The sequence below is a fragment of the Mus caroli genome, unplaced genomic scaffold (assembly GCF_978045245.1).
Source record: "Mus caroli unplaced genomic scaffold, Mus_caroli_1 scaffold_3, whole genome shotgun sequence".
Classification (NCBI taxonomy): Eukaryota; Metazoa; Chordata; class Mammalia; order Rodentia; family Muridae; genus Mus; species Mus caroli.
In genome coordinates, this window is record NW_028227258.1 from 98369202 (window position 1) to 98381541 (window position 12340).

Below are 12340 nucleotides of genomic sequence, written 5' to 3' on the forward strand. Positions count from 1 at the left end.
AAGACCTGGAAAGGGAAGAGAGACAAGAGTCTCCTCATTGTCTTGATGGCCTTTTTCTTTTCTGTTAAAAAGTTATTCAGTATGTGTGTTTGTGTGCATACACATTAGAGAGAGAGGGAGGAAGGGAGAGAGAGAGAAAAAAACACATGTATGTATACCATAGTGCATGAATGGAGGTTAGAGGTCAGCCTGTGGGAGTCAACTCTGTTCTTTTATCATGTAGGTTATGGGGCAAAACTTAAAGCACATGGGTTAACATAGAGCTACACAGGGAAAGACCTCCCCAAGTGTGAGTATGAATTCTTCAAGAGAGAATGTAATTAAATGCCTTAGCATTGACTATATGCACTATTTTGGTGGCTAATGGGTTATAACTCAAAAGTTGCTAAGACCCCTCCCCCCCATAATTTTATCCCTTTTAAATAAATGTGATTACAGGGTGACTCCAGAGGTGCCTTAGGATCGTAGCTCAATAAAGTAAAACTGGAAGCCACTTGTATTGCACAAGCTGGGTTTTGGTGAGGTTTTCATCTGGGAAGGCAGCAAGGCTTTAAGCAATTGATTGCTTATTGAGATTCTTGCTTCTCAGCTGATGAAGGGGTTCAACCAGACTCAGAGGCAAAGAGCAATTTTCTCTTCCCATAATTTAGCTTGAGTCTGTCTATCCTGCTTTATCAAAAGGGTCTTAAAACAAAAAGACAAAACAAAATAAATAAATATAATGAGAGAAGAAGCAAGGGAGGGGGGGAAAGGAGGGGAGGAACCATAGTACTGGTCACAGCAGAATACACTGCCTGCTTGCAATGCAAATCTGAACTTGGGAAGAAGAAAGACCTGATTGCTCAGTCATATGACCATCTAGGGGCTTCTCAAATCACATCAGTAGAAAGGGGCTTACACATAAGTCCAATTCTGGCAGAGTGAATCTTCCACACTGTCTGAAGAGATTGTGGATGTTGAGGACGTTTTTTTCTGCTAATATTTATGCAGCGTTTTGATGTAATGTTTTTTGAGATGAGGTCTCAGTATGTAGTTCAGGCTAACTTCAAACTGATAACCCATCTTTTGTTTTCCAAGTTGTAGGCTTACAGGTATACAGAGCGAGAGAAGGAAAATTCATAATCACAGTCCCCTTAGAGCAGGTGGTCTCAACCTGTGCGTTCTGTGACCCATTTGGCAAGGCTCTATGTCCAAAACCATTTACATTATGATTCATAACAGTAGCAAAATTACAGTTATGAAGCAGCAAGGAAAATAATTTTATGGTTGGGGATCACCACAACAGTAGGAGCTGTATTAGAGGGTTGCAGCACTAGGAATGTCAACAACTAGTGCCTTATAGTCTGTTTCCTGACCCAAATAAATCAATGAAAGTTAATGGTATAAGTAATGTTAATTTATATAATTTTTGTAACTCTGTTTTTACTTTGTTTTTGTTATCAAACACAGCCCACACGTCCTTTATTCAGTACTTACATTTATTTTACGGCTTGGAGCACTGTACGTCAATTACCTGCATCTTCTCCCTGCTGAGGTATATACTGAGTCCTGTGATGCAAACCATACTACATTTTGGACCATTTGCTCCTTCTATAGCACTTAACCCAGTCTCTTTGCTCATATTAGGAATTCAGTAAATACTGTGATAGAGCCTAAGAAGTGGGTGTCTGAGGGAAGGAAGGGCAAACGGGGAGGACGGAGGAGCAAGGGACATATGGGGGACAGTGAGGAAGGGGAAGAAATGAGAGCAAAGCTGCGATTGCAAGTATGTATAAAAATGCCATGAGGTGCCCCCTCCCCCTCCCCCTCCCCCTCCCCCTCCCCCTCCCCCTCCCCCTCCCCCTCCCCCTCCCCCTCCCCCTCCCCCTCCCCCTCCCCCTCCCCCTCCCCCTCCCCCTCCCCCTCCCCCTCCCCCTCCCCCTCCCCCTCCCCCTCCTTCTCCTTCTCCTTCTCCTTCTCCTTCTCCTCCTTCTTCTTCTTCTTCTTCTTCTTCTTCTTCTTCTTCTTCTTCTTTGGTTAATAAGTGTGATTATTGGATCTGGTGCCACTCTAGGACATGTGATTCCAACAAAACTCATTCTGTTGTTGGCATATGACCATCTGAAGTGAACAAAGAAAAAGAATGCCATATTGAAACCCTACTCTGAAGAAAAAAAAATCATTTTCCTAATAAAGCCTCAGTTTTATCCCAAACTCCCCATCCCCCAAATTCATGAATGAAAGAATGAAATGGACTTTTTTTTGGGGGGGGGGGTGCTAGAGCCTGTTATTCTTTTTTGGTGGTGGTTGCTGTTTATATTGTTTATTAAGACAAGTTTCACTAGTACCCCTGGCTGGCTTGGAAGTCACTATGTAGATCAAACTGGCCTTGAACTCACAGAGATCTACCTTGCTCTGCACCTAATGGTGTCTGACCTCTTTATTTTACTCGGTGTGTGTGTGTGTGTGTGTAAATCTGTACACTTGAGTCTTGAAGGTGCCTGTGGGGTTTTTGGTATTATTTTTGTTTTGTTTTTTGTTTTTTTAAGATTTATTTACTTGGGCTGGTGAGAGATGGCTTAGCTGGTAAGAGCACTGACTGTTCTTCTGAAGGTCCTGAGTTCAAATCCCAGCAACCACACGGTGGCTCACAGCCATCCCTAATGAGATCTGATGCCCTTTTCTGGGGTGTCTGAAGACAGCTATAGTGTATTTATATATAATAAATAAAAAAATAAATCTTAAAAAAAGATTTATTTACTTTATTTTTATGTATATGAGTACACTGTAGCTGTACAGAGGGTTGTGAGCCTTCATGTGGTTGTTGGACCTGCTCCCTCAGGCCCAAAGACCTATGCTTTCCTCTTCAACTCCCATGATGCTAAACAGTGAAGACTAGTTTTCGTTAAATGATCTGAAAGTATTCTTTAAGTGGTCATTTAAAGAAAACCATGTTAAGTTTAAAATAACAATTACTTCAGTTGTTGCCCAGCATGTTTGAGGGCCTTGGTTTCATCTTTCTAACCAGAAAATAAATAAATAAATGAACAAATAAAAAAAAAAAACCAAAACCCAAACAAACAAACAAAACCAAAAACTAATGTAAATAAATAAAACTAACATATGTTTTTTTTTCTCTTTCACAACAGATTTCATTGGTCGAGGAGCAGAGTACAGACATTCCAATTCTTATTACACGTACCCAAAAAGAACCATATTCTGTGTTCACGTACCCAAACTCTGAAGAGTCACATTGTGTTCATGTACACAAATGAAGAGCTACGTATTGTTTTTCTTTGAACTTATTCCAGTGATGTTCCAGCCTCAAACTCGGCAAGTTTCCCTAAGACCTCTCATAACAGCCAAATGCCTGTAATCCTCAGCTCCACCAATTCACAAGGTTACGCCACACACAGAACAGACTCAGGATTTCCATCTTTCACAGAACATTATCACAACTGTTAGGAAAATGGAATGCCATGACCACAGACATCACAGTTCTGAGACGGCAAGGGCCAAGGACTGGCTTTCTTACAAAACGGTTCTACTAGAAACACGGGACCAGATAAAACTGAAAATACTCCAGACACAAATGCACGACTGAGACGCCAAATTGCCATTTAGTATGCTTTGTATTATAGGATATAAAACTAGCCCCATTTACGGAATGTTATGGTGACCCCCGAGACAGTCACAGCCTCTCCTGATTCAGTATCCTGCTATTTTCTGGTTGTACCAAAAAATAAACAACCAGCAAATGATTTAACCTCTTAAAAAAAAACCATTTACACCTAAAAAAATGGGAAGAGGTGGGATCCCCTCACCTTTTAAAAATGTTTCTAGAGCTACTAAAATAACTCGCATTTACAAAATAGTTGATAAAAATATTCCTCTGGATTGTACAAGAAGGGAGGCGGGACCACTGACAGACGTGATGGATGCTTAGTCGGACTTAGCTTCTTTCTCTTCTTCAGAGGCTGCACTCTGGTTTCCATTTTCTGCAGGCAGCTCTGTGGTTTGCTGGTTAGCCACATCAGCCTGTTTGCCCTTCGCTCCCCTCTTCCCTTTTATCTGCACTTTTCTGTCTGATACTTTATCCTTTCCCGCGGCCTTTTTCGGCTTTGCTTCCACCTTGGCAGGGGCGGGCTTGGCCGACAGCCTGGCAGAGTGGCGCTTGGGCTCCGCCTTGGCCGCTCCAACCATGCTAACCTTCCTCTTGGGCATCGTGGCAGCGCGGGGTGAGGAGCCGCACAGCCAAGCCGCCTCCACCACCACATGAACTACTGCGCCCCGTCGCGGGGGCGGTGGAAGATCCCTGGTTTCCTGGAAAAATCCTGTTTTTTTCTTTCTCTTTTTAAAAACTGCACTTTCACCTTTACTATGTGTGAAAAAAGAAATCTAACCATTTGCTTTTTTTGGTTAAGGAAACAAAGCAAAACAGGTGTTGGTTGATTAAAAAGTGCACCATACTTGAATTCCAAATGGAAGGGAAATAGAAAGTTTCCTTGTGTTATATAAATTGTTTCCTGCAGCTTTCCAAAACTTTAGATTTCCATTCTGGTTTAGTACTTTCTTCATGGTCTTTCAACATTTATTTCAATTTTTTTATTATTTGAAATCAAGGTACCACAGTATTGACACAGTGTATTTCATGACAGAAGTCTGTAGTCTTAAAGTTTTAATATTGTTTGCTCTTCTGACTAATGTACCTCCTTTAGACATCTTGTCTAGCCCCAAGCACTAGCTAGCAGAGACTGGCTCTGTGGGAGGGCTTTCTGAAAACAAAATGCCCAAAGGGCCTTTGAGGAAAGGATTCTGTTCTTCTCAGACACTTTTGTTTCCTGTAAAATACTCCAGTCCCTCTAGGAAGAGGAGGAAAAGAAGAGGGCAGAGGGGAAAGTTCACTTTTTTAGCATATATTTTTAACTTGTAAATACTAGAATCCTGTGAAAAGTATAGCTGGATTTAAGAAAAATTGGAGTTCACTTGAACTTACTTTTAGCAAGACCTACTATTTTGTCTTTATCCAGCAATCACAGAACACACTGTTTCACCAAGACACAAAAATGAAGCTAGAGGCCCAGGCGTCCAGGTACAAGTCTTTAATACCATGACTATGGAGCCAAGATGATCCCTCTAAACTAGAGGCCACTCAAATCTACAGAGGGAGTTCAGGCCACCCTTCCAGGTCTATGGAGGGAGCTTCTTTAAGGTCCTGAGTTAAATCTGTAGAACCACTGTGGAAAGAGGGAAAGGACTCCTGAAAGTTGTTCTCTGACCTCCACATGCACGTGTGGTGTGCTGGTGACTCATGAGTTAATTTATAACACTTCCTACTCTTTTTAGGAGACACAAAGTTGATTTCTGCAACCCACATCAGACAACTGACATGTTCGTGTGGAAAACTTGTGTGTTTTTCCTTGTTCATCAAAGGCATTTTCATAATTCACAAGAGCAAAAGAGTACAATAAAGCTCCTGTCTTTTCTTTATCTTTAAAATGAGAAATGTATATTTTAATGTGAATAATATAATAACTTGGTCATTGCCATATAAAAGGGAAAAGAATTTTATTGTTTTGTTATAGAAAGAATATGAACATCCCATTCAAAGAATGGATTGTTTCAAGATGTTACAAGTGCAGGTAAGAAGAACAGGAAGAGTTAAGCCTTAAAATGCACTTCCCTTTATGTAGCAAATGCATTTCTGCATATGATAGTAGTATATAGAGTTTAGTATGTATATGATAGTAGTATATGGGATTTTAGTTTGTTTGCAAACTTATTTTGTACCTGGCAGTGATGACGATTTTTCTTTGTCAACAATATCTGGAATTAAATTTCCAAATGAAGGGTACAACTGTGAGAGATTTTTGCTTAATTTGAAGTGGGAAAATGTCTTTCTAATCTGTATCTGTGAGGTAGAAAAACATACCTTTACTTCAACTCCTTTGTGCTGGGAAAACCTACCTCTAATCTGGGCCATGCCTTCTGCTGCAAGCCTATCTAAGGACATGGAAGGTCAAAGGTTTTTCTCTTTGTCTGCTTGCTCCTACATCCACAGCAAGTTCAATCCTTTACTGTCATTAGAAGCTTGTTCTTCAGGATTCCAGTATATACTGAAGACTAGCTGAGACATCCAGCCTCATGGGTGGAACAACTACTAAATTCTTGGACCTTCTGTTAGATAGGTAGCTATTGTTGGATTAGCTGGACTACAGCCTGTAAGTCATTCTAATAAATTCCCAATTCCATAGACACAGACAGACAGGCAGACAGACAGACAGATAAATAGACTCTCGAGAACCCTGGCACTTTGCTAAAGGGCTTCAGATACATCGGTCTTATTTAGTTACTCGACATGAATTTCTGTCTATAATGAAGATCACAGTTCTGTAAAGCATATAAATGCACGAATTTACTTATTTTAGACCCTCCAACCCAACTCCTGTGTCTTAGGATGTATGGCTGTGAACAGATACCATGATCAAGGACAATGTTTAACTGGGGCTGGTTTTCAGGTTCAGAGGTTCAGTCCATTATCATCAAGGCAGGAACATGGAAGCATACAGGGACGCATGGTGCAGGAGGAACTGAGAGTTCTGCATCTTCATCTGAAGGCCGCTAGAAGAAGATTGGCTCCCATATGGTTAGGAGGCAGGTCTCATTGCCCACCCCTACAGCGACACACTTTCTCCAACAAAGGCTTCTCCTACTCTAACAACCTCTTAATAGTGCCACTCCCTGGGCCAAGCATATTCAAACCACCACATCCTGGATGTATAAAGTTGTCAAAATCTAACAGTTTATACCGAGTAACTAATACACAGGCTTCATTATGCTATTTTACTTTTGTGAATGTGTCAAAACTCCTTCCACAAATAGTGAAAAATATAAGACCCAACGTTTTCATAGGTCAGCTTTTTTGTTTATGTCCCTTTCCCCCCATCTTGAGTTCAGCATGGCAGTTGACCACATATGGGGAAACATCTCTCCTGCTTGGTGATTTGATGCAAGATTTTATTATTTGTTCTTAAAATTTTTAAACAATACAGAAAGTCAGGCCATAAGAACATGTCCTGCTCATCATTTCCGATGTGTCATCTGTATTTCAGCTAAGACTGATGACCTAGGGCTGGTCTTGGCCTGGCAGGCTCTTGAGAAATATGTGTTGAAAAGAAACTGACTCCTCCTTGATAAGCCCCCTAAGCCAGGTTCTCTGATTTTCTGGTGCACTGATTAGAGGTATTATTTATCTCCTTTAGGCTCCTGCTCCTGGATATAACTCTGTATTATTGCTGGTTAAATTGGAGTACTTTAAATAGAGCTCTTTTCTACACCCCACTATCCCCCACCAAAAATACTAGGTTTTGCTCAGCTGGGAAAATCTTCTGACACACATGTATTAATAGTGTAGTTTTCTTTTAAAATCCTTTGCAATGTACAGTCAAATGGGCTCAGTCAAGACATATTAATCAACTTCAGTGTATCAGATACTGCTTGCAGGATTTTGTGTGATCCTGATTGTCAGTGTACATTCAGTATCAAGCCAGCGGTGATATGTAGAAATCTGGCAGCTATTTAAAAGGGAGGCCTGGCTGAGATGCACCAGCATAACTAATGAGAGGCATCCCTTAGACTCCAAAGCTTAGAGAGTGAAGAGGAGGAGGGAGGAAAGGTGCCTTCTGCCAGTCCCACTTAAGAAAAATGGGGGAGCCTATGACAACCCAAAATACAGATAACACCAAAGTCCAAATTGAAAAAGTTTTATTTGGGTGACTCATAGGAATAAGGGTGAGGGAATATTTGCAGAAGCAGAAATGGGTCGCGTACAGCTGTATCACCAAAGCCCATCTCAGTACAGGTGACAGCTCATAGCGCTCACTGCACAGCCTGTAGGCTGCTCAACAGGTTGGAGAGTGTCCTTTCCAGGTGCCTCAGTTGGTCTAAACCTCTTGCAGACAGCTTGACCGGTTTCAGCTTCTTCCAGACAGCTGTTGTGGTCTCACAATCTCTCTAGCCTTTCTCCTCTGAGAGTCTTCCTTGCATCTGAGCTTCATTTCCTCTGAGAGGGACTCTCAACTTTTATTACTTACACAGGCAGATAGAGGCCTAATGAATCTGGTTAGTTTCAGGGACTTCCGGAGTTGTTAATCTTCTTGCTTTAGGAGTTTCCTAAGGATGGAATATATCAATCTCCCCTAGAAAAGAACTGTTACACAGCAGCAGGCAAAACACCAATACAAATAAGACAATAGAAATATTTCTAAAAGAAAGAAGGGGGTTATTACATGTTCTTGTCCTTCTTTTCATGTATTTGAAATGTTGCACGGTTTCAAATTTTTAAACTTCAGTGTTACAGAAATAAACAGCACCATAACCAAGAATACATACAAAGACACTTGTCAAGAAGTTTGTGTCTGCGTTTATTTTAACCCCTGCATCTGTGATCTTTCAGTTCCAGAAAGACAAACACAGGAGGCTAAAGGATGGATAACCATGACTGATGGGGAGTTTAATTATCTTGCCTCTTTCTTTTTTTCTTTCTATTCACCATGGTGATTACCACCAAAGAGAAACTCTAAGCAGGCCTTTTTCTACACAAAGAAAAGCAATTTCGAGGCAGACAATGCTTGTCTTTTTTTTCCTTTCTTCTGTATTATCTATCTATCTATCATCTATCTATCTATCTATCTATCTATCTATCTATCTATCTATCTATCTATCTATTTGGTGCTGGTGATTTCAGGTTCTCAAAGCATACTTCACATTTACAACCTCAACCCTACTTAATTTCCTGTAAATTAGGTGTTTGCAATCTGGTTAAAGAAAAAAAGAGGGAGGGGGTAAAGGAAGAAAGAAAAATTAGTAAGTTAAATATTTTTCCTTATGAAGCCAAAAGACCTTGCAATTCCTTTTCTAAATTGAATTCTTCCTTGTAGTCTGTAACTAGTCTGGTGGCTTTTATCTTTTTTTCCAAGAGTCCAGGATAGCTTTCAGGATAAAGTTTCTTTTTGCCCATGATGCTTTGCAGTCACATTGTAATTGCCTCTGTTGAACTGAATAATACAAATGGGTTGTTTCTATGGTATCGGCTAGGCTAAGACGGATGAAAAGGTGAAATACTATATCTTGTGCTGAGAGGTCACTGAGCATCCCTCCTCCCACTCCCCAACCGTCAGTCAAGGAGGACTAGTGATCTCTCCAGCCTCAGACTCTCCTTTACTACTTCCTGAACAAATTCACTCATGGAAGAAAAAAAAGACTTTTGTTTATGTTGTCACCAGGCCCAGACAACCCCTGCTAATTCCATGTTGCCATGCCAGAGCTCCTGACTTTCTTACTGGAGGGAAGTTTTACTTTGAAAGGTACACGGAGGGTCTTGTCCTCAGTTCCTCCCAGTTAGGCTTTGAACTAACAATAGGACAGGTTGAATGAAGACTGATAAAATCCAAGTCCTGGAATCTCGAAGCGGGATCACTCCGCAGCACCAGCAGGCTATTCCCTTCCTACTGTTAGTGCGCTCAGATCTCATCTTTACTCAGCTTTTGAACACTTGCTGGGTGCAAATGTTCCGCTGCCGCTGGTGTGCTCTTTAACAGCACATTAGCTTTTCCAGCCCGCTAGCGGGTGAACTGACAATTAACTGGCTTGTTAATTAATGCCAACCAGTGATATTTGGAAGAGACTGAGGGATAACAAAGCATTCTATAACCTGCACTCCCTGTTCCTCAATTTGATTTTACTCAAAATGGATAGTTGAAAATAACAGTTGCTATATTTATTGGAAAGGGAGAAGGGGGAAGGGGGAGGAAAGAAAGGATTAGTCGTTTGGCGTTTTATTTTCGAAGCGGTTCAAACTCTTGTAAGAACATTGCACAGTTTGCTTCCCCTGAACTCCAACTTTGTTCCAGCAGCGTCTTTAACCCGCCAGCCACCTAAACTGAGAATCTATCAGGGGTGTCCCTGGTCTTGGAATTCTTTGAAATTTGCTGCGAGGTAGGACAGAAGAAGATCTTTATTCACAGGGGTTCTGGCCTATGCCTAGCAGTAGCATCTTCATAAGGGGTCCACGTCCAGTTCTTGGCTCCTGTTCCTCGATGGCGCTCCAGTCCACTCGCGCGCGCTCCAGTTCCGGATTTGCCCTGAGCTGAGGGTTAAGAGGGAGGGTGCTCCAATGTGAGCGTGAGGATTTGAATGAGAAAGCAGGTTGTGGCGGCAGCGCTGGTCTTTACTTGGAGCTCCTCTGTGGGTTCTGCTGGCTGGTGTGTAGTGGTGCCCATCTTGGGCTGGGGGGCTGTTTTGGAGGAATTGGGGTTGGAGTCACACCAGGACACTAGCAGATCACTCCAGCATTTGGGAAGTTGAGCCGGTTACAAAAACTCCGAGGATCCTTCATCAGCGGGATACTCAGAGCTGAGCAGGTCAGTGCTTTCGAGGAGGTGGGGGTGGGGGACAGGGAGAGGGCCGGGAGCAGGAAGAGGACCACCGGACTGCCTCTCCAGCGTGGCGCGAGCAGGTGCTCTAATTCTTTCTGGGCAATCTCAGCCGCGAGCACCCGGGTTGTAGTGTGTGCCAGGGTGCCTCGGCCGAGGAACTGGACCACAGTAGCTCGTGAGCTCCTAATGGAGCGCGTGGGCTTTTGTGCCTGAGCAAGACCTTCCCTGCCCTGGTTGGTGGCAGAGGTCCAGCCACCGGGAGGGTCCCGCATCGCTGCGGGATGATCCCACAAGAGCTCCCCTGGCTCTGGCCGCCGGGAAAGCAGTTCTGCGGTCCCAGAAGCGCGTCCTTAGTTGCCCGTGCGAGTCTTACTGTTCATAAAGCTCCGGGCATTAGATGCGAGAAGGATTTACTCCAACTGCCCTTTCCTAGCGACAAATCATGGGTTACCGGAGCGACGCCCGGGTTGTGAAGGCGTTCTCTGCGCCTGCGCGGGATACCATGGCAACAGTACCGGGTCGGAGACGCCACTTGAAGAGCAGAGCTGTTTTGCTTTGCTTCACTGTGGAGCCCAAGTCTTTCTCTAGACTTTTTGTTTGTTTGTTTGTTTGTTTGTTTGTAGCTTGGAATCAACTTACGATCTCATTTTTGTTTTTTAAGAGTTTAACATTGAAGTGATAGCCAACGGTATGAAATAGAAAATATAAAACTTTCCGTCATCATTTTGATCATGGTAGAAAAATAATGCTGAGAAACTGCTCATTGGAGCATTCAAGTTACCTCCTTTTATCCTGTGAAAAGGAAGATATGAATAAGACTTTATTTCCTGGTGCGGCTTTTTTAAACAATTGTATTCAGCTTGGGTTTCCACAGTGTGCGGACGACATCGTAGCTCCTGTGTACTCTGCATACAGCCTGTTTATAACGTACAGAACCTGATGCTCTCCAAATGAACTAGTGTGTTAAATGCCGGTGAAGGGAAACAAAGGTTCTCTCTGTCAACAGAGACATTGCTTTTTAAGATGTGGGTTGCTTACTGCTGGCATTATGATCTTGTTCAGAAAATGAATGTTTTAAGAAGCATTATTGCAGACTAGTCTTTCTTAAGCCGTCTGTTGACGACTTAAAATTGTGTCTTGAAAAACCTCTTCCCGTCTTTTAAGTTTCATTTGTTTGCACCCAGGGGAGCATTTGGCAAGAGTACATATCTTCAGCGGTTCCTAGTGGATGCTGTAACTTGTTGTTACTATGTTTTCTTAGACTACATCCCTATTTCGCAGCGCGATTGAGAGCTACTTGCTGTGTAAATAAACTGATTAGAATTCAGATCACTGTTAATAAAAGTTTGAAATGGAGTTGCTTTTCTTGGGATCAAGTAGGGCTTAAAATAACTTGAGTGAAGTAGCTTAAGGATTCTGCATCCTGGTTTTGAACACTATGCATTCTAGTAAGACGAGTGTTTATTTGTACCAGGAAGTTAAAGATGATTTTCTCTAGTGCCAACAGCAAGCTGCAGTCAAAGACACCAACATACTATTTTTCACATAGTCTGTAAATAACATCCAAGTTAAGTTTTCTCACCCATCCTTTTTCCCATCAGTGTCAACACTGTGCAACTTGTGTAGCTCTAATGTTAAAAAACAACAAAACAAACTGTTTTCTCTTGAAAATTAGAAAAAACTTTATTTTCAGGTTCAAGTCCTTTATGACCCTGTTTGGTGGCTTGTAACTGTCTCGGATTCCCTAATTCTCAGTGATGTGTGTTCTACTGGTTCCGGGAGGTAAACTGTGGTTTTAGCAGATCCTGGAGTAATGAGATTGGGAGTGCCTGGAGGAAGGCTGGGAAGGAGACAAAGGGAGGGAAGGTTGGGAGGCAGAGTGAGATTTATAGTGGCTTGTAATAAAACGGATTATCCTTGCTTCT

At 42.2% G+C, this 12340-nt stretch overlaps 1 protein-coding gene and 1 pseudogene across 3 annotated transcripts in view; one reads left to right on the forward strand and one right to left on the reverse strand.

Moving 5' to 3' along the window:
- Positions 1-3600: 3600 nt before the first annotated feature.
- On the reverse strand, positions 3601-4203 carry LOC110290580 (non-histone chromosomal protein HMG-14 pseudogene; annotated as a pseudogene).
- A 5901-nt stretch (positions 4204-10104) lies between these two features.
- Positions 10105-12340, forward strand: part of Plch1 (phospholipase C eta 1) — a 209478-nt gene continuing 207242 nt past the window's right edge. For all 3 annotated transcript variants that reach the window (XM_085835856.1, XM_085835852.1, XM_085835853.1), the window contains exon 1: positions 10105-10400. The gene's annotated coding sequence lies outside the window, so the exon portion shown is untranslated. The remainder of the gene's footprint in view (positions 10401-12340) is intronic.